The sequence below is a fragment of the Mycteria americana genome, chromosome 1 (genome assembly GCF_035582795.1).
Source record: "Mycteria americana isolate JAX WOST 10 ecotype Jacksonville Zoo and Gardens chromosome 1, USCA_MyAme_1.0, whole genome shotgun sequence".
NCBI lineage: Eukaryota > Metazoa > Chordata > Aves > Ciconiiformes > Ciconiidae > Mycteria > Mycteria americana.
The window spans coordinates 71,574,131-71,598,177 of NC_134365.1; the positions used below are offsets into that span (position 1 = coordinate 71,574,131).

Consider the following 24,047-nt stretch of genomic DNA (forward strand, 5'->3'; position numbering starts at 1 on the left):
CCCAGAGCCCATCCAAGCACACTTCGCTTTGATTTTTTTTTTTTTCTTTTCTTTTTGGCAAACAGCACCCAGATAGTGCTCTGGTGTAATCAGGTCTCCTGACAATGTGAAACTCCCACTTTAAAGACCCCACTGACAGATGGATTCAATTTAAAGCATGACTATGAACAGCTGCTGCTGATCACCAGCTTGTGAAGTGAACTCATTCATCACAAAATATTTCAAAAGACTGAACTGAAACGGAACAAATGAATTTGAAGAAGTACAGGAGGTGTGGTGTTAGCCTTGGAGAATGTGTCAGATGTAAAAAGCACAGCTATGGTACTGCTATTAATTTATTCCTGTAAATGGTGGCTCCACTCTATTAGCAGCATTCTCCAGATTCTCAAAAATCCAGGAGGGGAGCCTGAATAAGGTATTAGAAGACATAATTAAATACTCCTTACTGAAGGTGATTTTAACTAAGTGAGCCACTAAAGGGAGCTGACAGTATGTTTAAATTGTGCTGGGGAAAACTTCAAGATGCCAAGCCTCAAAAACTGCTGGAGGGAGAGGAGGTTATTTCCCCAAGTGCTCTAACCCAGCAAGAAGTCCCATCAGTTGTGCAAGGGGGGCACGCACTCTGTCCTCGCCACCTTCACTTTAAATACTGCAAGAGGCCTTACTGCTTTTAAAACGTTTTCATCTTCCTCTCTGATCCTTCAGTATGGCTGCAGTCAAGAACAAGACAACCTTCAAAGTACGTAGCCTCACAAATGAAACCACCAATTATGATGGTCCCTGAAGAGATGGGGAGCTGACACAGAACTAATTCACACTTTTTTTTTTTTTTTTTTGACATTCAGGAATTATGCAGCAAAAGTAGACATTTTAAACTTCACTATATTTGTCACGGCCACTGGATCACCTCCGAGTGACTCCGTTTTTCCCAGAGTACTTCCTACAAGTTATGGATGGGGCAGTTTCACACACATCGGGAATGAGGGTAATATGCAGGGAAGAAAATTCTCCATGAGCTGCCTCAGGCGGTAATTCATTCTTGCCAACCCTTGCTAGGGTTTCCTAGCAGGGGGGAAACAAAGTTTCCAAGACTTTCTTGAAGGTAATTCTTTACCTGGAAGTGATATTTATAACATCTTCAGACAAATGTACCATCAAACTATACTTGTACCAGTGCAACTTCATGAAGAAAGCACGTAAGCCTCATGTAGAATATTCATACGTATATTCTAATTTTCACAGTCACTTTTGTATCAATATGCAGTTGTTACATCAGATCTTCATATCTTAGTATGAAAAACACTCATCTATTTTGCACTGCAGTAAATTTAATAACAATTTGTTGTAATATTTATTGATAAATGGAGAATAAAAAGAAACAATACTAACCCGCAGATGGTCCCCAGGTTTTTTCCTCAGTATAGAAAATGTAATCTTTGCAATGGTGGCGGGGAGGGGGGGGAAGGAAAGCCCTCTCAGATAATAGCATTTCCCTCTTTCCTTCTACAGAGTACCTCTCTCAGTCTATTTCTCCGCCTACTATCCTTCCGCAAGCCCAGATAACAAGACCCAGCTCAGGTGTCATAAGCTTGCACAAGGAAGGCGTATCGCCTACCCTGCAACTCCCCTTCCATGCAATGGAAAAAGCTACCGCTTCGCCACCACCCAGTCTCCTGCTACCTGGTATGAAAACAACGCGAGGAAGTGATCAGGAGATTAACACCGTGTCAATAACTAGCTCCGAGACAACAGTTTTGTTATTTAACTCATTTTGGGGAGCAGCCGACCATTGCCGGGATACCTGCTCTGATGCAGGGGTGAAAAGCCGTGCGCTCAGCAGCATCGTTTTGTACGCAAGAACCAAGGCACGCGCGCACTCTTGCTCGCACACCCTCCGCAAAGGTTATTCATCACCACAGCAACCTCCCAAAACAAAGGTGGAAGCCAATTCAAACAGCCCCGTTCCTCTGATGACGGAGGATGAAGGGTGCTCTCCGCCTGCACCCTACAAAGGGCTTGTTTGCTTGGGTTTGTTTTTATGTCATTGGATCTCATTTATTAATTTCATTTTCAGCAGCCCGGCATGCATGCCCAGAGCAGAGAATGGCCGTACTTACGCATTAAAACAAAAAAATCCTTCTATAGCACCCTGTTAAAAGGACAGAGAAGAACTGGCTGAGGTACAATTCCTTCTTGCCACATGGCTGAGCAAATGCCATACTCTATTACATGTACCCACTGTCACCCCACCTCCCCTGCGGCCTCCCCTACGCACCAGGAATAGCCGCTGTAAAATAAACACCCCACCTAAAACCAAGAAAAACCCCAACCTGTTTAACTACCATTTCTTCCTTCCTCTCCCCTCACTGCTGCTTTTCTTCACATCCTCTTTCACTCTGTGGGAGCTTAATGATTTTGGATATGTTAAGAAAATCCGAGACAGTAAAATAATTGTAAACTCAGCACAAATGAGAAGCCGAGTGTCGCTTCTCTCCCCGAATCTGGAAAGAACAAACCCCAATGCTTCCCCGAGTCACTTGAGGAAAGAGATTATGATCATTTCTAAACCTTTTCAACTGCAAGCCAGGAGGAAAAAAACACTGTCTGTAATGACAAGCTGTCAACACTCAGCGAGCAACGTGGTTCTCATTCGTGACACTGATCCTTCGCCTGCAGAGCAGGGCACGCGGGCATCAGCAGCCACACCACATGCAATGACAATACTCAAAATGCCCAGATTTCCCTGTCTCTCCAAAAGCAAATCCTCCATCTGAGCAGCCAGCTCTTGATGTGAGAATGCCCTCCCTATCTTCAGGATTTAAAAGATAGGGTAACCATGTGTTTTGAAATACAGGATTAAAAAAACCCCAATAGATTCTAGGAATTTTATTTTTTAAATGGAAAACACAGGTGATGGGAGCAGATAACACAGTCTCAAAGGTTAAGTCCCATTTACTCCCATCAAGAAATAACTTAAATTTTGCTGTAGTGAAACCACTAGAAATACCCATCTAGCTTCAGTGATTCCATGGATCTAAGCAAAACATGCTAGCAAAAGAGTGGTTTGCAAATCGACTGCTTAAGCTAACATTTTTCTTAAGTTTCACAATAATCATTAATAGTTGACCATTAATCATTTGCAGGCTTATGATGGTTTGCAATTTCTGTCAGTGTGTTTCAGCATCCCAGCAACATAAACACCTGGGGCAGGAGGTTCATTTACCTGATTCTGCAATATTTGTATTAGCCAATCACTTTGGTGTAATGCTGCTCTGACACCAAAGGATGCCTATAATTAAGAAGAACTAGAAATGCAAAAAAAATAAAAGGATCAATTAAAAAAAAAGTATGAGAAAATTCAGGTTACAGATAAAGATTCAAACTGCAGTCTCAAAAGAGCAAACTGCATTTGCAGGTAGCAAAAAGCAACAGAGCGGGATTGAAAGCAAAGTGCAAAGCACCGCCTAACCCCAAGTGCAGGACACTCTCCACAGACGCTGCACTTGAAGCTCTATGCTCTATTACTACAACACTCTCAGAAACAGAAAAAAACCTGCATTTGAGCTCACACACTGTCCTGGTTTCAGCTGAGATAGAGTTAATTTTCTTTATAGTGGCTGGTATGGGGCTACGTTTTGGATTTGTGCTGAAGACAGTGTTGATAATACAGAGATGTTTTAGTTGTTGCTGCACTAGTCAAGGACTTTTCAGCTTCCCGTGCTCTGCCAGGTGCAGAAGAAGCTGGGAGGGGACACAGCCAGGACAGTTGATCCAAACTGACCAAAGGATATCCCATACCACATGGCGTCATGCTCAGCATATAAAGCTGGGGAAGAAGGAGGAAGGGGGGACATTTGGAGTGATGGCGTTTGTCTTCCCAAGTAACCATTCCACATGATGGAGCCCTGCTTTCCTGGAGATGGCTGCACACCTGCCTGCCCATGGGAAGTAGTGAATTAATTCCTTGCTTTGCTTTGCTTGCATGTAGGGCTTTTGCTTTATCTATTAGACTGTCTTTATCTTAACCCATGAGTTTTCTCACTTTTACTCTTCCGATTCTCTCCCCCATCCCACCGGGGGGGAGTGAGCGAGCGGCTGCGTGGGGCTTAGTTGCCGGCTGGGGTTAAACCACGACGCACACATTTCTTAAGTGCAGCCACAGGCAAACCCATCAAATTGGATGCATTCATAGCACAAGGTGATTTACGTCATGGTGTAATCACTACTTGACATGATAAGCAGGCGTTGGCTGACTCAATCTTTATTTGCACAGTGAATTTTCAATGTACCTTGCTGATGATCTTGGGTTTTGAAGGAAGTCTCTCCACATGGAGATGCTTTCCCACCCACGCTGCAGGAGAGCAAAGGTTTTTGCCTTTACCCCATGCTGGCGTTCAAGCTTGTGAGTCAGACTGGGACCACAGCTATGACAGAGCGCAGCTAGTCTTAAATTTAGGACCTTCCTGACCAAGACATGCTTCCACTGTAAGAGAATAATTTTATCTACATGAAATGATTAGGCTTCTAGAAAATCTGTGGTCTCTAACTTCTAATAATTTAAAATACTGGTGAAAAGAAGTGCACCTACCCAAGCGATAATGCTTTTAAATAAAATACATCGCTTCAATTACTACCTTGCTCTCTCTATTTCTACAGGACCAGAAAATCAATTGCAACAATTTTAAAACCTTTCTCCTCCAAAGCTGCTGGAGTTATCACTGAAGTTGTTATATTATTTAAGTGCTGGCGTTGAGAGTTCTTGAGCAGTATAAAGGAACTGCATCTACCTTCAGCGGTTCCCAAGATAGCAGCTGTTACGCTTGAACTGAAGCGGGAAGAGCAGCAGTAATGAGAATGAGGGGAACTTAAGGACAGGTATCTTCCAACCTGCAAAAATACAATGGATACCCGACAATAGCACCAAATTTGGTTTTCCAAACTTCCCATTAACTAAAACCTACTTGTTTTAGCCTGGTTTAATAGACTACTGGACCTTGAAATAATGTACCCGAGTTCCTTGTTCTGCCTTTGCCTCCTCCAGCACAAAGCCAGCATTACGCTCATAATTTTTCAGGCCAGAGTAATTTTCCAACTCCGCTGCTAATCAAGTTAGCATGTACAGCTCAGTATGGCACTGACCTCCAGGTTTTTGTCCAAATATTCTAACGAGCACTCTTAACAACACGGTAAAAACCTGAAAGAGTCAGACAAGAGCCTGGGACGTGTATTGCCTTTCCCGTGCCCATCCTTACAGGGGCCTCCTCCTACCTTCTCAAGAAAATAACTTCAAGTGGTTCTGCTTAAGGCACCAATCTTCAACTCTGATATTCATAGGAAGATTCAGAATGAGATGCTGAACTGTTTTGTGCCAATGCTTTAATGGGACTCTATCCACATACAGAGGGGCTACTTCCCCCAAATTTCACAGAGATGTTTAAATGATTAGCAATAGTTAAGGGCACATATGTTGTTTTTAACAGTGAACGTGCGCTTTGCAGACCAGGCTGCATCTCATCAATAATTCCTTGGTGCAACACTCCTGGGAAGACAGCAGTCAGCCCAGCATGACAGTGTCTTAAATAAAGCAGGGTGTAACAAGGTGCAAGGCAGCACTCCACACATTTGCTGTCAAAGAATCACAGCATTTCAGCTGCTGGAAGAAACAGATTGCCATTGTTTTATCAAGGAAAATCACAGATGGGAGAAACTGACTGGAAACCACCTTCCCCTCAAAAAAAAAAAAATTGCTAGCTATTATCTTTTGCAGAGAGGGTATGTCTAGTATTGAACTGAAGACAGGACCACGCTTTGGAGGTCAAAACAAGCACACTCTTTTCTTTACAAAGTATCTTCAAAAGGAAGCTGGGGATGAAGTTTGTCTGTGCACAGCCACACAGAGATTTAAACAGGAAAAAAGAAAAAAAAAAAACCATGCACTTACATAAAAGGCTTTGGGGAGTTTCATTTTCTATTCAGCTGGAAAGGGAGTGAACAAGCCCATACACACACACGCACTTTTAATCATCCTCGTGCTGACACCAGCCAGTCTCTATTCCTGTTATCAGAGCCCCACAGCTTGCATTTCCAGGCTATGAAGCGCTAAGGCAGAGGGTATAAAACCTCCTCTGATTAAAAAGGCACGGTGATACTGTCTAGTACAGCACACCAACCGCTACAGATTTGAAGCGGCTTCACCAGGGTGTTACTCATTCAGTGGAGGGAGAGGAAAAGATAATCCATAAACATACAAGCAAATAGTAAGGATTTCCTAAGATTAGCTGGTAACCTGGATCACTCTCGTTTTCTCTAAGCTCGTCAGTCGTCCTCTGGGAAAAACAAGCAAGGCAGGCGAGTCTTTGCATCCAGAAACTTACAGTTTGCAACAAGGTACCAGTTGTTAAAGAGAGAGAAAGAGAGAGAGAGAGAGAGAAGCTGCACGTACGTACAACTCACCAGCAAACACTTCTGCAAATGCCACGTGCCTGGATTAAAACTTCAGCCTGGGTAGATGCTGTCCCTGCCACTGCTTGATTCCGCTCAAGTGGCTGGCATCTCTCCAGAGTCACTCAGAAGGCAGCTGCCCAACAGGACAAATCACTGAAAAAACAGAGAAGAAACAGGTTCACCTTTGCAATTCCACTGTGCATTATACAATCAGTTAGACTTGCTAAGCGCTGACTTCTTAAAATGTGATTTCCCTTATTACATGAGAGGGGAAGTACATTTCTGATTAGAGTTCATCCACTACTGTCAAACGTGAACTTTCTAAATAGCAGTAATACCAAAAAGAACTCCTCTGAACAGCTAACAAGAACCTCATCGTCAGGATACCTGGACAACCTCCACCCTAAACCCTGCTTTCAAGCACAGTTTGAGGCTGGATCCGTCTTCAAGGGTGGGGTGAGGACATCACAAAGCCGTGGACCTGACAGGCTCAGCAGAGCTGAGAAGGCTGCAAACCCAAAGGGAACGAGAGCATAACACGTTCGTAAACACATTTTGTAAAACCTTGGTCGAGCACGAGGATGGAGGTATGGGTGAGAGCGGAGCCCCTTCCTCTCCTGACGTCCCTGTCAGGAGACAACTGCTGCCCAGGCAGCCCCCGCGCTCCTGGCACTCAGCTGTGGCTGAGGGGCAAGCAGCCCAGGGCTGCGCTCACAAGCCACCAGCAGCCACGTGGCCCGATTGGGAGAGAGATGGGAAAAAACGCGTTTGTATTGAGAGAAACTGGGGACAGCTCAAAAAACTCCCCACAAACCAGTGGGGCTGGAGCCCATGGGGCACCTGGGGAAGGAGGATGCAGAAAAGGAAAAGTAAGGTGAAAACCAAGACGAGAGGCAGAGGAAGGAGACAGCAAATGCTGTATTATTTTTTTTAATTTTTTTTTTTGTCTTTTTTGAAGATGCCGTTATGGTATTCTCCCATTTTCTCCCCAAATTTTTGCCACCCCTCAATTTTGAATCTGACATTCAAGAGTTCGGACAGGCTTAGTCCTTTTCTATTTCATTTCTTTAGTCATATCCAACACAGTTATAACCTGGTGTTGTTCTTAGTTCTAACCTAACGTACAAGTCACTTCCAGCTTTATAGCTGCACCATGCCAGGCACTGACCAGCCCTTCAAATTTTGCCAAACCTGCCCTGTTTACAGTTGAATTTTCTTATGAGTTACTCTCTCTGGGACATCCTTTTGACATTATCGCAATTCTGTGGCTTCTATGGGCGGTTCCATTCCCCCTCCCTTACAGGGCCAACCCTGCAGTGATGTTTTCCATTTTAAGATAAATCCAATTAAAAATAATTAAAAAGTACAGATCAATTTGATATAGCAACAGAATTAGGAAGAAGCAGTAACACGTCAATCCAGTACCAGGGCAAGCAGCAATAGGTCAATTCAGTCAATCTGAATTGATCCAGTATTTGCATATTGATATACAAAGTAGTATACTGAGCTAGTTTACGTACGGAACCTTATCAAGTTGCTTACTAACATGACCAGCTTATAGTGGTGGTTTATCTGGTAATCACCCAATTCTGTCAGAAGCTTAAAATTCTAATATTTTAAGGGAAGCTAGGCAATAAATGGTGCGCTGACCAAGAAACCCAGGTTGAAGAAATGACACGTGGGCACAGCACATTGAGGCAGCACAGGCTGCCTTCCATCCACACCTCGTTTCCCAGCCACTAGCCTTGGCCTTTCCCAGCTCACTGGCCTTGGGCAAGACCCTCTACCTGCCCATGGCTGTTTTCTCCCTTGCAAAAACATGGATAAAGGTGACAGTCTTCTTAATAAAATATGACTGCAAGTGATGAGGCGCATTCTAAGAGCCAAGTATGTTTAGTAGCCCATCCAATGCTTACCAATACCCTGGGTCAGTGCCAGTCAGAGAGGGTTGCCATTGATTTCAGCGGAACCAAGGTCAAATGTTGAAAAAGCAACAGACCAAAGAGCCTCAGGAGCAAACAGGGTCAAACAGGGTCATCTATAAAGCTCTGAGGCAGGGGAATAGGCTTGGCTGCATGCATACATATATACACACATGTATGTATGTATATGTATGCATGTAAAAAAGAGGATAGACTACACCTCTTTTCCAGTAGTAACTTGTGATCTCAGTAGCTTCTTATGCAGGATTTAATTCTTCTCAGTAGTATGGAAGAACTAAAGAATTCTGCTAAGAAAAGAAAGTGCCAACCACTAGCACATTCATTGTTTCCAAGCTCCTTATCTCCAGAATTTGTGACAGGTTTTGGGATTCTCATCTGAAAGGCTATGTAAAACAGAAAAGGAAAAAACAGGTTTCACTGGTGAGTCTCAAAGCTCTTCCTTGCTAATGTGATTTTACTGTTTGCAGCCCTGGACATGAACACAGTTAATGAATAATGACTGTGCAAACAAAATATCAGATAATGATGGGGGAGGGGGAAGGTGAAATAATTGCGTGGGTGGCTTAGATTGGATTTGGCATCAATTAGAAAAATTGATGCCCTTTTAATTATAGGAAAAGGGCTTTGCTAGAAAGATAAGACAGACATGACAATCAAAACACTTTAGTCTTTGGATTTAAATGTATGGAAACGGAAAGTTTGCAAGGTTGGGGTTTTTCAGTGTGGTTTTTTTTTTTATAAAAAAAATTTAGCTCTTTCTCAAAAATTACATCTGAATGTGTGTGTAAACCTTCAGCTCACTTCAAAGCTGTTACAGCAGAGATTTGTTCAGACAGGCTATAGGTCTGCTTTTATCACTCTCTGGGAATGTTACTTACTACAAGTAGGACTGCCTCCTACAAGGTACAAGATATCTTTCATTTCCCTTCTAGTAAGAGCCCAAGTCAGTAAGAGTTATGGCCACTTGAAGAATCAGTCCAATAACCTATCAACATCACTTAAGATCCTCCCCTAATTGGTTTCACCGAATATAGTATCAAAAGAGGGCACTAGAGATTGCTCCCTGTTTGATTAAGGTTGCACAGCGCATGTTTCTTTCCCTGCTTTTATTCATAATTCCAGCAGCACATGCCAAATCATCACATGTGAGAAATGGCTAATATACGTACATGAAACACATTGTCCTCAATACTCTTTTAGTAAGCCAAAGTACCTTAATAATACCCTTTAAAAAATGTAAAACACAAGGGAAGAGGACATCTCTCTAAGAAACTCGCACACAATTCCTCAACTACCCAATAAAGAAAAATGCCTCGCAGTTCTGGTAGGTTTACTCAGGTTTACTCTGTACTTCTACGGCTCTTTTCCAGTAACATCAATGATCACACAACCCATATTTATATGATAATTTCTACAATGGTTATATCAACCACTTCTGAATAAGTGCTATTTTATAAACAACCTTTACTGTCCTATAATTTATCATCACCATTTCTATTATTCAGTATCTTTCATCAACAGACGTCAAGTTGTGTTTAGAAGATTTAATCGTATCGCCCAACTACCTCTGCAGATGTGACTTACAAAGTGAAAGCACAATTATACAAGGCAGACTTTATCCAGGAAATAGGAACTGCGATACTTAATCTTGCAAAATAACTGAGAGATAATTTAAAGTAAGGTATCTACAAAGAATAGTGTCTGTGCCAAGAGACTGTTTGTATTGGTTTTGCAAAGAGGGGACAGAATGTTCTCTTCCAAAGAACCACAAAACAAACTTCCTGAACTGATGCGAGTTTTCTTTTTGCTTGTATTTAATCCAAGTAAGTGCAGCCTGGCCAGATTTGCTTGGGGGGGCGGGGGGGATTCAATTAATTTGGCATAGCCTTGTCTTGAGAAAGCACAGTCACACCCTTCAAAGTGAGTGGAACTGGCCACCTGAACAGATCTAGAACCACTGCTGCTCTGTGAAATTAGTAATAATAGCCTGGAAGGGGGTTTTTTGGGACCATTTTTTTAAACCATTTTTTCCACAGCATTCTAAGCAGCTGTAATCAACTCTTCCCCCCCCCCCCCCCCCCCTTCTTTCTGTATTTTAATGCTAGTCTCTTGATACATACCAGCAGGGTTTGAGAATGCCAAGATAAGAGATGGGGCATGTTGAGAAGGTAACGAAGCACAGGAAAAAGAACCTGAAGTCATCAAATACCAGGTTTTTTAACATAATATTTTGTTCTTAAATCAGTCATATATGTCTTCTAGCAAAAAAAGTAAAACAACAACAACAAAAAACCAAACCCAACTTCAGCTCCGCTTTTACCTCCTTTTGCCTTTCAGGAGCTGATGGGTAAGTCCACAGGGAAAAGCTTCTTTGCAAGGCAAAGAGAAAAGCATTACTGGTATGTTCCAAAGAGACAACATATCGTTTAGCGTGATGTTTTTGTAAACACTGTTTAGAAATAGTAATGGATTTAAAATTTTAAAAAATTATATACACCCTCTACTCTACATGAGGACACTGAGCCCCCAGAAAAAACACATTGATGTCTAACTCTGTTTACATGTACATTTGTGAAAGTTTCTTGACCGACAGAAATCCTCATTTCACAAAACATACAATGCAAAACTGCTTCCAGAACCACCAGAAGTACAGTTTTCCCCACCAAGGTACCACAGGCATATTTGTCATATTTGCCACAGAAATGCCCATCTCTGCTCACAGTCTCACGGGCTAAGGTGCTGCATCATTTTGCCTGAAACGGGCAGAATGCCAAGAGAGATGGAAACCTCCACACAACTCATATACGAGTCAGACACTTAAAAGATTTTATTCGATAATATCATTTCAAAATGCTGCACTACAATCCCACTGTAGAAGAGTCATCCTAAATAGACTGATAAAATACCCCCCAGAACTGGGAAGGATATACAAACGGACAGAAACCTGACGGAAAGACAACAGAACTGCAAAATGTATTTGTGTTACTTATACTGATACAAAGTTTCCTAAATCTGAGTCAGATGTCTAAAAGTTATCCATCCTCATTGCCGCAGAAGTTCAAAGTTGCTATAAGTTTTTTTATTATTATTATTCCTGCCCTTTGAATGTTGATACCTTTCCTTGGTTCTGCACATTAACGCCAGACTTGGTTTATTAACAGCTAACTGTTAGATGATTTCAGTGGCTATTTACTTGTCACTGTTTCCTTGTTTACTTTTGCCTTTTTCCCAGCTTCAGCTTCTTGCAGGGTAAACAATGAAGTCTGGTTTACTTTGAGGTTCCTCCTGCCGCAATGTTTAGGTTTCAAGCTCTGCAAGGATCAGGTTTATTCATATGAAAACCAATCAGTACCGTTTTTATTTTGAAACAGGAAACAAATTACAGTGGTCTCAGGTTTTATAAAAGTTGTTTTCATATTTTCAACTTGGATCCACTTCTAATCTTGAGCATGTAAAAGTTTCATTGGCAAATATATTCATATATAAACCCTTAGTCTCCCTACCCGGGGCATATCTTGGTAGCATTCCTAAAATTACTCTGTTTTAAATTGAAGTAAAGAGAGATTATTAATAAAAGACTCACATGGTTAAGTTTCTGCCTTTCTGAAGTCAATAGACAGTTGGTCTCACATTTCAACAGACCCAGGATTTCTTGTTAGCACTACAGAAGACAAATCTGTCTCTTTAGACACATGCATGCGGTAAGCAAACAAAACCGAACGCAGCATATTATTCAGGAAGATTAGATTATTGTCTTCAAATACCATTACAGACTTTAAAAGGATGTGCATGGAGGGTATCGCAGTGGGGAACAGACACATGGATGACAGTGGCTCAAGCATAAATTCCCCGCCTACTCCCACGAAGGGAGATCGTAAGATTGTGAACGCTCTTAAAAGCTACATCGACTCTCAGACCTTTGACAAGGACTGACGTAGCTTAAAAGATGTGTGGGAAGCATCACATGTGGTACTGGAAAAAGCAGTAAGAAAAATAATTTGGTTTTTTTGGAAAGGAGCAGGGGGCACAAGAAAGAGAAGGTGTCTTTCTAGTCGCTCTGAAGGGTGTTCAGACCAGAACTGCTCAGCCCTTGATTCCCAGACTCACCACGTTCAATGTGACTTGAAGAGCATTTTAAAGACCCATTTCCAGATACCACCTTGTGGCAAAAACACCCTTCATATCCCTGTTCACCATGCAGATAGTTTGCATTCCCCCTATACCACCCAAAGACGTTTCATCGAGATAATTTTCTTTCATCCTCCTACTGGCTTAGAAGGGGACGTTGCTTGCCACAGGTGCTCAGAGCAGCAGAAACTCGACCATGAAAAGTAACAGTACTAGTTCTTCCAGCTGACTTTTTTTGCTCAATTTTCATGTTCGGCAATGGGAAAAAAAGCCCAGATGACATTCCACAGACAGAGGGAAACAAAGAGGATACGCACGGACAGGGGTAAAACAACATCCATCCTTCGCAGATCACAGCACTAGAGCCTACCAAAACGTCCGCTGTCCTCAGCGGCAAAGAAAATGAACTTTCCCAGCTGCTTGCTATCAAGTCCTTCCTTTGCTAGCCCTCTTGTAAAATGAGAGCTGAAATAATCCAGGCAACTGTCCCACTGTAGTCTGAAAAGTCAGGTTCCTCTTATTTTTTCAGAAAGGCAAAAGCACCCTACACAAAATACCCAGTACTCATACTGAAATCTAACAAATAAAGAAACTTGTTTAGAAAATTTGCTAATCTTGCCGTGTGTAAATTTATTGTAGCTCATTTGTCTTGTGAGACTTCTAGAGATGTGGAGGAAGGAAGCCGGAAAAAAGGGAATCCCTTCACAAGGAGAAGGATGGGGAAGCAGCAAGAAGGAGCAGTCAGTAACTAGATAGTTAAGAAGAAAACTCATGGCCAAAAGGTGAATGACTGAACATTTGGTTCAGACTGGTATAAATTTAAAACCATACAGTTATTAGTCCTTCCTGAACCCGACCCTTCCTAACTCTGTTACCACAGTGCAAAACTGTGTCATCAGGAAGATCTTGAAACTTTTCTGTTTATCAAGGAAAGCACAAAAATCAGGCAGCCTTTTGAAATCACTTCTACAAAGACAAGCACAAAAGTTTCCACATCAATACACCTACAGAATTCCACCACATTATGGCCACTATGGTAACAAAAGTTATTTTAAGCACAGCCTGTAGTAATAAATCAGTTTTAGTGCCAATAATTTTCTCTTTATAGCTGAGGAGCAGGGGGAGTTTCCCCATCATGATGTAATCAGAAGTTGCTTCCAAGCCATATCAAAACTTGGATTCATGAAATTTTTATCTCAAGAGAAGACAGAGCACACCATAGACATGGCCTCTGAAACACCTAACAGGTCTATCAAGCTCATATAATGTTTTTCCACACTCAAGCACATCAAGTCATATTGTTTATACTCAATAATAAAACCAGATACTCTTCACTAGTACGTGCTATCCTTTCCCTGGGAATCACAAATAGGCACAGTATCAAGACATCTGGATGCCACAATTTTCAGTTCATCTCCCCATTTTCTCAAACACCATTCCTTACCTATGCCTTTACATTTATCCCCAGTTAGAATCGCTGATGTTAGAGCTCTCATCTAGTCCACTGGGGTCAAAGCATTGCACCATAAGTGATGTCTTCTAGTCTCTTCTGATATTGCCCATCAAGGTAATAAAGCTTCTGCTCTAACTCAAAGCAACCTGTTACGCAACTCAGCGGCTAATGACCTTTTTTCTTCTATTCCGTCACTGGTACTGACCAGAGTCTTTGAACTCATTATTATTTTCTGTATGACCTCTACTTCATGCATTAATGGTTTATCAGAATTTAATGTTCTTCATTGTGTCGCATTCCAAGTTAAATCATCCTAAAAATCAATGCAACTATGAAAAGCAAGGTTTGTAATGGCTTTTATTAGTCTAGTAATGCAGCTGGGGGGGGGGGGGGGGGGGGGAGCAAACCTGTTTTCAGGCCAACTATCAGGTCTAACCAAAAAAATGACATTATTTTGTCAAAAGAAGAATCTGGAACTTAATGGCCTGCCTACTCTGCAACAGAGACAAGGTGACAATTTTCTTGGGGCCACTCTATTCCTTCAGAAGAATCTGTAATGCTCCCAATAGAGCATAACTACTAATTCCTGTAAAAAACATATTCAAACAACAAAACCTATTTTTATAGTATTTATCACTACCACTTTACTACTTCTATTGTTAGCTTGCGTTCCACTAGTGCACATCACCAGGAGCAACCCAGTCTGGACCAGAACTCTGGCCAGGACAGAGCTTGCAATACTCTGAAAGGCAGGGATTTCTGGAGGCCTTGAGCTAAATATTCTCCTCAGATCCTACATAAGAATAACAAGCATGACAGTTCCTTTGCTGTAGGACAAGGTCCCCTAGCTCCGTTTCCTGTAGGTGATGACTGGTACCAATGATGGCCAAGTACTCATAAGGAGCCCTACGATGGACAACTATAAAGTAATATTCCTTTAATCAGTTTCTACCCAGCTACTCCCAAGCCTGAGCTAGGAATCAGCTTTCTAAAAGGTTCCACTTAAAAAAAAAAAAAAAACAAACAACCAAACAACACAAAACAAACAAATTAAAAAAAAAAAAAAACAAAGAACAACAGAACCCACCACTTATCTCTATAAATGTTTTCTTGCTAATGTTTCTTTTATTGAAGCCTATTAAAAGGTAATATTTGCAGTAATGTCTTGCAGTAATGCCCTTCTACAAGTTAAGCGTGTACAAAAAGGAAATCCTCATGTTTAAGTATTTAAAGTGTCACCTTCCAACTTTTCTAAGCATCTCTCTTCCTCCGTTTTATAATTTCAGAACAAGAGTGCTTGTTCTTGATCTGATCCCAGCTTCTTTTTGACTTTCTTATCTCATTTGTGCTTTTATTTGTCTAACTAATAAGGAGCTGATTCTGCAGTGTGGCACATATAAGTACAGAAGTTTAATTAACATTCATTTTTGGCCAAGAGCAGGATTTAAACCACAAACAAAAAAAGCCTAATCCTGGGCTAACTGATCATACATAAAAACAAACATGCAAAAAGCTCAACCTCCCTGCAAACTTAAAAAAACCCAAAACAAAACAAAAAAAAACCAACCAAAAAACCCACAAAACACTTCTTTTCACTGGCTCTATATTAACCTATCTGCATACCTCTTGTATTTCCACACTATTTTTGCCTGGCAAATATGACCAGAACACAATAACCTAAAGCAACACAGCTAGACAAATTTGAAGCCTCAGAGCCAGAATAAGGACATCAAAGATCTACATGACCAAAATGGACTTTTGTGCATCCCATCCAGAAGCAAAAAAGGTGAAAGCTAGAGGAAAGCCAGCCCATGCCTAAAATTTTGTCTTGCCAACATCAACAAAGTATTTTAATTGTGTTTGGTTTTGTTCACTGCATAGTCATGTATTATCATTACCAATGCTTAACATTCAAACAGAAAATCCCTCTGAAAAAACAATTCCTAATCCAATGTTTCATCATTTTAATCTTACCACCAGAATTCTATTGGGGAAAACAGACAAATAAAAGCAGAAATCTGCTCTAACCATTTAAAGTAATGTTCACCACCTTGATATTTTATGTATTCAAAGCTACTTTTAGACTTGCAATTGTGGCCATAAAATACCACATTCATGGTGCTGAATCAAAAAAAACAAAATAAAACCCTAAACTGGTAAACAAATTCAAGAAAAATGTGGATAAAATAGTGTTCACCTTAGGCTAAAAGAGGTTATGCCACATCTTTGCACGGAGCAATAAACTCAGGGCCAAAATACAAAACTGAAGTTAGGAGGTTGTAATGGAAGGGCTGACAACACGGGTACCACAAAACGCATCTTACACACGTATGTTACCAGGCTTGGAACAAAAGGAGGAAGCTTTTGCTGTGTTCAGAGCAGGTTTAGTGCAAACCCGTGAAGCTCCTAAGCACAACGCTTTCCATTTCTTCTCTTCCATCTCTCTCCTTTCACAGAGCAGAAATCTGGCAATATATCCCATGGAGTAGGCCAGTTCTGCAGCCTCAAGATCTGCAGAGGCCAACAGATGTATCCTAAACTGAAGCTGCCTGTTTGACAGTAAGGAAACCAGATTTTTCTGCTAGTAGAAGCAAGAACACAGCTCAGCTGAAGCGGGTGAAGCTGTGACCAAGCCAGCAAGGGCCCAGTCTTAAACTCTTACCAAATCCACGCGTTTGCTTGTGAATACAGAATGGCTGTGTATGTTGCGATTTTAATTAAATGTTAACATCTGTATCATTGCAATTTATTAGATAGTTTAATAAACCACAGCATAGCTTAGTCACAGAACTGGGCTCAGCAACCTCCTCAGAAGCCTACCAAAAGCAAGGAGAGTGGCTGGGTGCTCAGGAAACTTCTCAACCTCTGTTACGGCAAAACACATTAAAGCAAAGGAAGAGGAAAATTTTGGTAACTGTCCTGGGAAGTTTCATTTCTTTGGAACACTACAAAAAAACCAGAGAATAGAGACACCCCTTTTTAAGCCTAATGAAGAACGTAACAGTTACCAGCCTAACTGGAAGCCAACCTTTACCAATTGTTTGCAGGAGATGGGATGAGGCGAGAAACTCTAGAAGCCTCTCCAGTATGTCAGGTAACCCACTGCATTATTTACACAGTCCAAGCAGTGTTGTTTGTCTTTAACTTCAAAACAATTTGTGCACCCTTATTAGAGTTTAATAATAAATCCCCAGTTTCCCTCTGTTTGCCAGGACGAAATAAAGACTGCTAAAATAAAGGAAGGATGCACATGGGAGACACAGGGAAAAGACGACAGAGAAACCTTTTGATGCATCAAGATCATAGTCCAGAAGAAAGAGTTTCGTTTCCCAGGAGGCTCCAGACACTGCTGTCAGTGTCATGCCATGCCAAAAAAACCCCCCAAACATAAACCAGCTACTTCAGGTTGCCCACCTAGGACACAGACCTATGAAATGGTGTAGTGGTGGTTTTGGCAGTGTTAGGTTTATGGTTGGACTCGATGATCTTAAAGGTCTTTTCCAACCTATATGATTCTGTGAAATGTCAGCGGATTACACCAAGCACACCCTGTGGGCAAAAACTTCCTGCAAGCTTCTAGGAATGGTTTTAAAACTAGATGAATGAAGAAATGGGCCAAGGAAAAGTGAGTGACAGCTTTTAACTAGGGTGTTTCTAGAAGAAAGACTAAGGCTAATAGTGTCTTTCACAGCTCTGGAGCATTGAAATCTAATTTAACGCAAAAAAAAAAAAAAATGCTGGCAGTGTCTGTTTGTGCACAAATTTTCTTATGAGACATAAAAAGAAGAGATATGAAAGAACACTAAATACGCCCTTCAGAACCAGAAGTGGAGAGACGCCTTGCTGTTTTGAGAGAGGGCAATACTGCCCTGATGAAGAAGAGTATTTTAAGAAAGTTTCTACTGGTTTTAAATCAAAAGAGCAATTTTCCTCAGAAACAATCAATAGACCTAGAGATGCAAAACTGATGTCTGTTTTGTTAAAATGCAGACATCTTCAGGAGGTTAAGTAATTCCGCATGGTCTCACACACCTAATGATTCCTAGTGCAGGACTTAAATGGAATATTTAAGTCAACTTCAGAATACATACAAAAACCACACATATAAGTGACTACCATCTTTATCACTTTATCACTTTGTCCCCTTCTAGCATATGGAAACATCCACTATAGTAATATTAACATTAGAAACAAAATTCCTATTACAGGTGCAAATTTGATCAACACAAGTTACAGGCTTAGCATGACAAGACAGGCTTATCAAATGAGCTTTCAACCGACTGGTCTGAAAAAATACTCTTCCCATGAAGGCAAAAGCACAGTAATCAGTGTATTACTGAAAGTCTAACTCGAGTCTAAAAATTATTAAGTTAAAACATAGTTACAGAAATATGAATTTAAAATGTATTTACATTTTAACCAGAAAAAGTAACAGTCTGCTTGTCTAATGATCTTTCAAGCTTTAAACTCTACCATATTATGATTTTCCTTTTTTTTTTTTTTGGCCCCTCCTATCACAGGCTTAAATTTAATTAAAGATTAATTTGATTTACTGGCCCTCTAGGAATTGGACAAACATAACGAATACATTGGGCTGAAAATTCAATCTTTGATTAATGGGCTTCAAGCAACTCCATGGGGACCCTCAAGTCCTTAAAGAAGTTAATCCTCGTGTAAGTGTTGTGGCTTCAAACTCTGGGCTCTTCAGTGAGAACAGGCTAAACTCTTTCCCCACCCAAAGAAAAACAAAAGATGTGGCAATTCTCCACAAAGAATTAATAGAATAATAGCTGGATGTACAGTGAAAAGGTTCTTTGTCTCGAAAGGCATAAATGCATCTTTCTGCATAAGAGATGATTGTGTTAACTGGAGCACTGCTTATTCTGTTACGCTAAATATTGCCTCAGGACCTCAACCAACCATGAGGTGGCAAGGCTACGTGCCAATTTATTAAGTTACTTCAGAAGAATGATGCTCAGGCCAGGATTTCAAAGTTCTAAATCTTTCCTTATAGGAAATTAATGTAGATGCAGGACGACTTCGAGTACAGCAGCAGAATGAAAATAAAGCATTCTGTCTGCGCACATCACCTTCTACTTGAGGTAGCTGTTCCACTGAGAGATGACACATTCCACCTACAATCTAAAAAAACACCTAAGTACTTGTCTGTAATAGCTTTACGTTTTATCATCTATAGCGTTCATAAATTAACCCAGCAAATATTTGCTTAGTAGCGATGCTGAGCCCGTGACTTCACAAGATCCCCCGATCTACCCTCGTGAAAGTAGTGAGATTAACGTACTCCACAGTCTCTACAACAAACAACATTAGAACAAATTCTCTCGGGAAAACTAGGCAGGAAGACGCTATATTTATAGAAATAGGAGTTTAAGTCACTTGGTTCATTTTTTTAACCACTCATTATTTACACTGATACCAGCAATGGTGGGATGGCTGCTGAAGAGAGCAAGAAAAAAAGTTTTGACCACAGTGCTGTCATCATGCAGCTGGGAATTTAAATATGCCTTCCCTGTTCCTGCAGTGAGTAGCAATAGCATGGCAAAGCTTCGTCCCCAAAATGCTACTGATTTACATGAAACTGCCAGAAATGAAGACTGCTTGCAGTGGGCAAAACCAAACACAGTGGGCACAGATGGATTAAAAAAAAGAAATGCTTATTACCGAGCTGCAAAAATACTGCAGCAACAGGAAAATGAGAATATTATGTTTAATCACCTGTCTTCCTGAGGGAAGTAAAAATGTTTTGCATACAAGACTTACTCAAAGACATAACAATCCACAGAATTAAAAACATGACATATTTTTCAGTCTAATTCTTTTCTAGGTACTTGAAGTGCATTTTTGTTTGCACTACAACCACACAATGCTGATACAACAAAGAGCCTGTCAGCCCTGTAAATCATATTTTTAAGTTCCAGTGAGACATAATTATGTGTTATTCAGGTTGCATGTGGATTCTTCTTGACAGTGTGAAAGCTGGCAGTCCTCTAGGCAGGCAAGAAAATAATAATTTCCCCATGTATCAATGCTTAGTTCCTAAAAATCTAACTTTAGCTTGGCATATTGTTTTTTCAAAATCTGCAAATCTTTTGTGATTTGACAGTTTCCAGTATTATTTTCCCTATGAATCTCCTTGCAAAACCAGGGCTGAAAATCACATTCCTCCGTCACAGCCCAACAGAGAACTTCTTGTCTGAGCCATGAAGCCCAGCTGAGCACTTCCCAGCGCCAGCACTGGGACACGGCAGCAGATGCAGGAGCTCTCTGCTTAGCTTGTACCCAAGAAGGAAGAAAAGATTAATATTAAAGAGTCTGCGCTTCTAATTTGTCCCCTCTGTAAGCTGCTACAAACCCCATGTTTCACTCCATTACGTTCCAAGTTAAACAAGAACGCAGAACAAGGAGGGCGTTGGGCAAATGTTTCCTGCTAAATTTGCATGAGGGAAGGGAAATATCTATGGCCTTACACAGTTATTCTCAATCAGCGTCCCGGGGGTAGAAACTATACCTGTTGTACCTAACTGAGTGGTTATTTGCATTCAAGTCAGGACTGAGATGCAAAGCGTCAAGAACAGATTTCTAATTATAACTATGTAAAATATTACCCCCCTCCCAACTATCAAAGATCATAAAAGAGAAGAAAAAAGAACTGTGGACATGCACAATAACTCCCTCTCGTCCACCTCCAGGAAAGGCAGAAAGCTGATTATGAGCTTTGTTTTTTGAAATACTTCCCATTTGCCTCCTCTTCAGAGGCACACTTACAGAGAAAACAAATTACCTATGGCTTCCAAGTCGGTAACTGAGCTGGTCTGCAAACATGTCTCGGCATAAGGCCTCAGGTCACCACCCCAAATTTCTTTGTATCTCTAGCCTTGAGCAAGTCCAAATTGTTTACTAAAACTGGCTCCAAAAAAAGAAAAAAAACACACCCCCAAAAAAAACCCCACAACCCCCCACCCCCCCAAAAAAACCACAAAACACAAAACAAAACAAAAATAACACTCAAAATAGAGGAATATTCTCCAAGGGAAAAGAAGAACTGGCAGTGTTAGTTGAGAACTAGATTCCCCCCTGTGCTTCTGGGAGTAAAAAAGAAAAAAAAAAAAAGAAAAAAGAATAATCCTGAATTTCTGAATTAGGAAAATAGCCTCTTAGTTATCACAAAATCATGGAAACCCAACCACAAGCAGGGCCCAAAGGCAGTTTGGGCTCAAGAAAGATCCATCTGTTCTTTATTTTTTACCCCATAGGCACCGCAGCCATCACTCAATGCTGCAAATAAACTGATGATGAGAAGTAGGCAATAGGAAGCTACCAGATGGAACTGAATAAATATTTAGAGATGTCCCAACATGCCTAGCAAAAAGCCTACAAAAGTTGAATACAGCAAGCTGGTGGGATCTGACCACGGTGAGAAAGACTGACAAAGAATTTTTGGCATTATCAATTAGTCTGGGTTTGTCTTGACCAAATGTGCACGTGAAGTACACCTACAACCAGCAATGGAGGTCGCTGTCCCTCCCAGCCTCTCTTCTCTCTCACCCAAACGTACTGCAGAACGTGAGACCTGCTGCTGTCTACAAACAGCTCACAGATGGTGCTAAAGCCCTCAGCTAGACTGTAAAGAAACCCAAACCCAACACCATAATTCAATCCAGCTGCAAGCTCAGAGGGGCACCCAGCCCATCATCTGTGATCCAGCCTGTGCTCTGCTCCGTTCAGTGCCTGGGGGCACCGACAGGGTTGGCCCACAGCCCTATCACAGAATGAGTGGTAAAACATCACCCAAAATAAGAGAGAACATCCTACGCGGAAGAACAAAGAGAGCAGCCGTCACATTCTTGCACATGGGAGACGCCTGCATCTTAAAAACCAAGCCTCTTTTGATTAGAGCTTGGCAAAAAAGCATAAAAATCAAAGAGGAGGGAATTATTCTTACTAGATAATGTAAAAATATTTACACAATGATTCCTAACAGTTCATCCCCATCAAGATTTCCTCCTTTCCTTTAAGTGCATATGCAGCCCCTTTTACTTCTGTAATTTTCTTAGGAAAGGGGTGATGAAAAGGAACTGCTTGAACCGCCCTGGACAAGGTCCAGCCTCCAGGGCACTAACTCCAAAGGCAGCTCTTACCTGTGCGGTGCTTCAGAAGGAAGCAACGCCTCGGCAGGGCACAGGATGCCAGCTGGCAGTCACCAGAGCTTACATCTGCCTGTTTTTAAATCACAGGGAAGAGAAAGTAATTTTCAGGAGCAGGACCTCAGCGGTGCAGACCGTGCCCATCCAGCCCCTGCACCCGATCGGCTGGGTCTCCATGCATCGTGCTCAGCTCCCGGGGGGTCCCCTTCCCCCAGCCGCCGTGCTGACAGAGGGAGAGCTGCACCACCACAGCCCAACAGCTCGGGCCAGCGCCTCCATCGCTGCCTCCCCGCGCCCGGGAAACACCAGAGCAGCATCTCCAGTCACTCACTCAACGCAGAGCGAGAAGGCGGGCACGGACAAGCGGGATGCAGCAAAGGAGGGCAGAGACAGAACGAGGACTTACTTTTTCTTAGTACACCAGAGATGATGTTTTATTGGAGTTCACAGACTTAAGGCATTTCAAGAGGACTACTAGAAAGTTAAATGAAGTGCGCACACCTAACGCAAGTCCCAAATGGGATATATAGTGCCCAGTTACCATAGCAACTTCCCTTTCAAGTTCCAGGACAAATCAGATTTCTGATGCTCTACGCTCCTGCAATTGTGAGAACAAAATGGACAAGATAACTATTGATATATCATTATTTCAAGCGCCTGAAAAAACAAAGCAAAATATATAAAATTATTCCATTTAAGATCAGAAACACACTTTTTTTTTCAGGAGGTCAAGAGAAAAACCTATGCACAACAGATATTCAAAAGCGAGAACCCAATGAGCAGTGAAAAAAAGTCATCAGGGAGGACACGATGGTCCCCGTGAGCTGGTAATTTGACATATAGCACACCTCCATTAGATGAAGCACATCCTTTTAAAAATGTTATTTATCATAAGAGTTGTAAAAACGTGTAATGCCTAGTGCAATACCTCAAAGGTTGATCAGGTAAGATCTTTCTTTAAGATCAGGTCGCTACTTCATACAGAAAACATGACTTTACTTGGAAGAGATCTCTCATTCACTAGGTAGCATTAGTGCTTTAATAAGGGAATATTTCAATTTTAAACTGAGCCAAAGTCTCACCACTGTGTTACAGAAATGAATTTTGTTATTGGAAGTAGCATCCTCTTCCAAATCAGTGAGCTGCAGACTACTCTCTACAAGTGAAAATGGCTTTCCTTTATAAGCATTTCTGCAAATGTCCAGCTTGATTATACTGTGGCTTTTGGAAATTCCTCATACATTTTTTCAACGGATTCATAATTTCCTTTTATTCAATGTTCAAACCTGATGTGAAGGGATTCTATTAATTGTTCAGAAGCATCCTCATTTTACTGATGGATGAAACTTTATACTACTCCTTTAAATACAGTTGCAATACTGAAGTGTAGCACCAGCAAAAAAGTTGGCAAAGTTTGCCTTCCTTTGGGATAAATGGGAAAAAAATTCTATCTAGCTATCATCACAGAGAGAAAAAAGCTAATATTCCTGTAAACCATGACTCATTGAGTTTTTTGGGTTTGTTTTTAATTTATTTGTAAAGGAATCTTAACAGCCTTTTTTTTCTTCAGGAAGTTCAAGGGTTGCGAAACTTCCTTTTCCTCCCAGTATTATTATCTGTTAAGAGAAGAAAGAGCCTGCAAGCCGTCGCATTGGAGGTTGGCAGAAATGTAATCTTACCTTACAAAGGCTGGTAGTTAAGCCGACGGTCACAACTCTTAGTTTGTTACAGAGAAATAAATGGGTTATTGAGAGGTAGTATGGAAATCACAAATCCATTAGTAAAATCTAGTTTGTCCTAACCATTGCCATCACCTTGAAAGTCACCTTTGCACTCTCTATCAGCCATCAGCTTCAGACAAGATCATTATATTACACTGCTGCAGTCTGAACTCTACTTAGGGAAAAAGAAGAA

At 41.2% G+C, this 24,047-nt stretch overlaps 1 protein-coding gene across 3 annotated transcripts in view; it reads right to left on the minus strand.

Annotated features, from left to right (window-relative positions):
* Positions 1-24,047, minus strand: part of EPS8 (EGFR pathway substrate 8, signaling adaptor) — a 143,204-nt gene that overhangs the window by 101,746 nt on the left and 17,411 nt on the right. For all 3 annotated transcript variants that reach the window (XM_075505515.1, XM_075505507.1, XM_075505497.1), the window contains exon 2: positions 6,454-6,597. The gene's annotated coding sequence lies outside the window, so the exon portion shown is untranslated. The remainder of the gene's footprint in view (positions 1-6,453; positions 6,598-24,047) is intronic.